Source organism: Plectropomus leopardus, chromosome 10, assembly GCF_008729295.1.
Source record: "Plectropomus leopardus isolate mb chromosome 10, YSFRI_Pleo_2.0, whole genome shotgun sequence".
Taxonomy (NCBI): Eukaryota; Metazoa; Chordata; class Actinopteri; order Perciformes; family Serranidae; genus Plectropomus; species Plectropomus leopardus.
The window spans coordinates 8,466,987-8,472,986 of record NC_056472.1 but is presented as its reverse complement, the minus strand read 5'-3'; positions in this window follow the sequence as shown (position 1 = coordinate 8,472,986).

Genomic DNA, 6,000 nt, shown 5'->3' with positions numbered 1-6,000 from the left:
TGTGTATTTATTAATCTATTATTTGTTTTTTAGTAATTTTTATTTCTATTATTTTTTGTAGTTTATAGTTTTTATTTGTTTATTTTGGATTAATATATTTTTATTTTTCTGTTTATTTTTAATTGTTTATTATTATAATTATTATTGTTAGTATTGTTAGTATTATATTCATGAGTATTCCTTGTCTAAATCTTTGTGTCCATCTACCTCATGTATGCATTGCCTATCAATACCCTGTTTTTGTTATTGTTTTGTATTTCCTTTTTGCCCTCACTAATAACAACAACAACAACAACAACAACAATAACAATACTAATAATATTAATGATGATGATGATAATAATAATAATAATAAGGGGGAAATATGCACGACGCCTCGATTTGAAGTCTCAGATCGGCTGGTTTGCAGCACCCTGCGAGCAGAGAGGCATTGATTTATTTAGTTTTTATTCATTTTGGTATTTATTTATTCAGTCATATATTTTCATACTCAGAATTGACTAAATGTGATGCTGTTGAATATGGAGCAGTGTCTGTGCACTCAGAACAAAGATTTGATTTTGTTTTAATAACAGAAACCTGCAGCAAACAAATCTGACAAAGACATAAATGTTAGTTTGATAATATTAACTGTTACTGTCTCTGCTACATGCTTAACCCTTTAAAACCTGGGCAAATTGGCTTGATTTCTTTTAAAATTATGAAAAAGAAGGCAATGAGCAACCAAAATTAGCAAAATGATACTACTACTACTACTACTACTACTACTACTAATAATAATAATAATAATAATAATTATAACAGTTAATCCACAAATAACCAATTGTGTTTTTGTAATATAAAAAAACATAGTTGTTGTTAATTGCCGTTGTTCATCAGGGACATCCTCCACCTCTCACTCTGTATCTGTGTGTTAGTCTCACCAGCCGGTGCTGTAGGGAGTGCAGGTCTCCCTGCCAGGCAGCCTGCAGCAGCTGTGCCTGGGGAGGCAGATGAGGCCTTGACAGCCACTCCAACACTTTTCCCTGGAGCTCAGGGGGGCTTACATGAAGCGCCGTCTGCTGGCTGCAGTTACACAGGGTCATATCAGCGCCAGACCTCAGCAGCCGCTGTACCACCTGTTAACATCACCAGCAGGGAAAACAGTAAGTGACACAAATAGAAAATGAGTAGACTTTAATCACATGCAGACTTGGTTGATTAAATCAGGGTTTTTTTTTTAGCTTTGTAAATTTGGAAATTCTCAGTATAGCTGTTAATAACTGTGACTCATCTCACTTCACAGGGGATCAAAGGGGGAGGGTCTCCCCTGTTACCGGTAAGTCATATGCTTGTTTTGAACATTGCCCCCTGAGAGGGTGCAGAGGAGTCACGTCATCTACAAGTTTCAGGTCAAGTGGAGCTGACATGCGCATAAACACGTTATTGTTATGGATTGGAAAAATACAACCTGAAAAACACCTGTAGGAATTTTCCAGCTAACAACGGACTGATGTCTGATCTGCTATAACAGCTAAAGTGACTACAGCTAAACCATAATTACACTACAATAGAAATCTCTCTCTCTCTCTCTCTCTCACTCACACACACACATACACACACATACACACACACACACACACACACACACACATTACTTACCTCAATCATGCCTGTATGACAAGCAGTAATAAGAGGAGTGCATCTTTGCTCTCTCTCATCTTCAGTATCAGAGAAATCCAGCTCCTCCTGCCCCTCCACTTCTTGTCCGAACCTCCCAATCAAAACGTCATGTTCCTCCTCCTTCTCTTTTCTCTCATCAACACTCTTTTTCTCTCTTCTCTTCTCCATAGTTCAACTTGAAGATGTGTTTGAAGTGTAACCAGACCGACGATCTGAGACAAAGCAAGAAGTCAGTAATGACTGACCTTTTTTTGCTGTAGAAAAAAGGCAAATGAGAGGACCAAATGACCCACTAGATAAATATCTGTAAACACAAAACTGATATATTTGATGCGGTTCTTTCAGCTCAGACTCTGTGTCGGTGTGATCATTACCGTAATGTTAGCCCTGTGATGTAATAAGTCTCTAATGATCCATTAGTCCCTGCAGAGACGGCACAGAGGGCGTGATAAGAATTTTTCTTTCAGATGATTACTGCTGGTGAGTCACTGTAATATACATCACTGTGCTTTAAATGAGCTTGTCCACCAGTAACAGGAGTTCAAGCATGAGTCAATGTACCTGTGTGAGTGTGTGTGTGTGTGTGTGTGTGTGTGTTTGTGTGTGTATGTTGTGTGTGCACAAATAATAATAGACATGGCTAAACAAGAACTACTCAAGATAATTAAAGGTCCAGTGTGTAGGGTTTTAGTAGCATCTATTTTAGCATCTGTTTTCGCTTCCCTAGAATGAGTCATATGCAGCGGGTCCTCTTCGTCTGATTCTGCCATGTTGTTTCTACAGTAGCCCAGAATGGACAAACTTAACACTGGCTATAGAGAGGGCCTTTCATGTTTTTGTGTCGGCCACCACAGTTGTCCTACATATTTGGCACACGGGAGAAGTTTGAGTTGATTGCAAATTGCAAAATCACCACTAGATGCCTACACACTAGACCTCTATGTCATTGTTTTCTCAGTAGGACTTTCCAGTCTGTAGTTATCATATATGTTTAAAAAATTGTGTGAAAGGAAGTTGTGTTTGCAACATTTTGCAACATTGCATCACTATTTAAAGGCTTTTTTAAGCATTAAGTGGGTCCCAAAACCTAAAAAGAAATGAGTAGAAAAGTAGTTTTTAAAAGACTAGGGAAACTTGCTCAGGGAAGAGGAAAAAAGCTATTATAATTATAAAAGATATTCACAATTATCATAATTGCATCTTCAAAGTATGTTACAGAATTGGTTTAATTTTTTATTTTGGGGTAATTTCTTCTTTTGTTGCTCATTTCCACCTTCCCATGTTTGTGAAACCATTTAGCTCAAGCTTCAAAGGGTTAATATCTCCAGTTGACCCAGCCTAGTAAGGGCAAATCCAAAAGCAGGACTGCTTTATTACCTTTTTATCAATATGATGAAATAGCTTCATTATCATTTATTTATTTAAGATTATGTATTGACATTTTTTAAACTTAAGTGCCATATCTAAGCCTTACCCTTGACAACACTAACAGAGCAACAGTCAAGATGGCTGAAATGTTTATTACATTAACAAAATACTCTACAGATAAATTAGAAAAGTGACTTTTAGAAAACATACAGGAACTCTTTGGACATTAAATATTTGCTGATAATTGTCAGATGCTATAGAAAACCACTGACAAACATGAATTTCAATACAGTGTTGAAATGAAATATCCTTTACTTACTATAGTGATGTCATTCAGCTCCCGTTCTTTACATTCCTTGCTGAGATAATTCAGCCAGATGTCTTCTCTGACCTTCTGTGGACATTTTGACGATCAAACCTTTGATCCTTTTCAACAGACTCTCCACTCTAGTGTTTCCTCTCCTTTCTTCTTTTCCCCCCACACACCTCCTGCTGTACGTTTACACTTGGTTGCCTTGGAGATGGTCGGGCAGACAGACTGGTTGCAGTGGGTTTAAATGCCAGCAGGCTGTTTGTTGTCTGACACATTAAGACTAAGTGGGACCTGGAGTATCAATGTCAAACCAACATTTTTTTGGACGATCATTTAGTGAAGTGTGAAGTGAACTTATGTTGTCTTTGCACTTGTAGCTGATTTCTAAAGGAACAAACAACTTTGTCATGCTTATTTCTGGATTTTTACACAGTGTACCCACTGATTTACTGCAATTAAATGAACAATATAATATATGAGGAATCAGTTTACTTATTAATCACATACACCAACATCACACTTGAATTTAACTGACAGGGGAATGTGTATGCATTTAAAGTTTGTTAAAAAGTTACTTAGCTGTTACGCTAACATTAGCAAAGCATTAGCTAGCTAACAATATAAGCCTCAACTTACCATTCTCAGTGCAACTTCAACTCACCTATTGCTGAGCCCCGCCCTCGAAAGCCAACGAGCCAATCACATTTCATGCCGAAAAAGCATCAGAAATTTAGATTTTCCCAGGTTTTATTAGAATTTATGCAGTTATAACTTAAAAAATGATCAAACAATGTGCTTGGGATAAATGCAACACTGATACGAGGTATCCTGAGAGGCTAGAGAATGGAGTGTCCCGTTCCTTCAACCTCACGAAAACAGAGCAAAGTGCCTCCTTTGGATTCAGCTGTGTGGCACCTTATTGAAGATAAATGAGGATGTCTACATTTGTTGTGAGGTAAGGCAACATAGTTTTTGCAAAATGTTTTGCAAAGTTACAAGTATAACGTTATGCATTGTGTTGGCAACATTTTGTATAATGTCATTTCGCAACAAACTTTGCACAACATTCGCTTAAGTTAGCTCATAGCCGCTAATGTTTGGCGAACTTCGGCTTTGAAACGTTAGCTTATCATGTCGCCTGTTCAACTTGGTCTTAGTGTTTTTGTTCTTTGACAATTGGACACCAGTGTTAACTGTAGGCAAAGGTTGTAGTTAAAGCCCACCCAATTAAAAACTGTTAATGTTACCTGTGACGGTACAAAGAAAGCAAAGGCTGGCTAACGCTAACACCTCGGCAAAGTGAAGACCCTTTTGATTCTGTGTGAAATAAGGAGTTTCTGGCCCCAAAAGGTCTGTATGGCATCTTTGGATATGTCTTTGACACTGACAGCTGCTATTGTTAGTTTTGCAGTGTGCAGATTCTTTGACTCTTTCTGGAGTGAGCTAAGGAGGCGGGGTTAGTGATAGGTCAATTGTCAAATTAAGTCTGAAGCTGATGTGTCTCTTTATTACTTTTTTTTTTTTTTAAGATTATTTTATGGCCATTTTTGCCTTCATTGGATAGGAAAGAGTGACAGTGTGAAAGGGGGAGAAAGAGAGGGGACGACTTGCAGCAAAGGGCCGTGAGCTGGAGTCAAACTCACGGCCGCTGCGGCAAGGACTTCGCCTGCATACAAGGGGCGCCTACTCTATCCTCAGAGCCACTAGACGCCCCTTTCTTTAACTTTTGGCCCACACATTTTGATTACTGCAATTCATTTTTTGTTGACCACATACAGTTTTTTTATGCAAACAGAATAATCTTCAGCATAATTTTTTTTCCAACTGCCGCTCAGTAACGTAAACTTCACAGTTGTCTCCAATGCTGTTGGACTGGTTTAAACTAAGTGGATCTGAGGAATTAACTGTTGAATTGCTGGGGATGAAAAGCATTAATGTTAGTTGATTTAGGAATAAAGGGAAATAAAGTGATTTGTGGCAAACTTCTAACAACATCCTTTTTAATCTTTGGGCATGGGGGAAGGTGTCGAGTATTTTCAAGTCAAAAGGCTCAAGTCCAAGTAAAATTATGAGTCATAGGTTTTAAAATCCAAGTCCAAACTTTTTATATTGTCAAGTCTAAAGTTATTGAATTTTTGCCTCTAAGTCATGTGACTCAAGTCCACACTTTTGAAGCAAACTGATAGTTACAGTAACATCTTCAACTCAGGGTCACTTGATGAGGTTATTGAACAGCTCCTCGTATACACAATGCGCTTAAAATGAACTCCACACGTGATCTTGCAGGACCAAACTATCACCACACTGACCTCTGTGGGTTAAAAGATGCTCGTCTGTTGGACTTCAAACTACAGTGCACCACTAGGTGTGCTCAGATATGATGTAGTGTACTGCTGCAATACTTCACAGTGCACTATAATCATAATTCTTGGTCATGTAGATGGATTTTTTAATTTCAGCTTTATAAGATGCTCTTAATCTTTCTTTGAACATAAACACATTTTTTACTTGGAGCTCTGACTGTCCTTCTTGAATAATAACTGTAAAGAAAGTACTGATATTGTTGTGTGATCTCTCAAACCTGATGGTACATTCTGATCTCGTTCTTTACTACTCTGGCACTTTTCCACTATCTTCATTAATCACAACTTCTCATG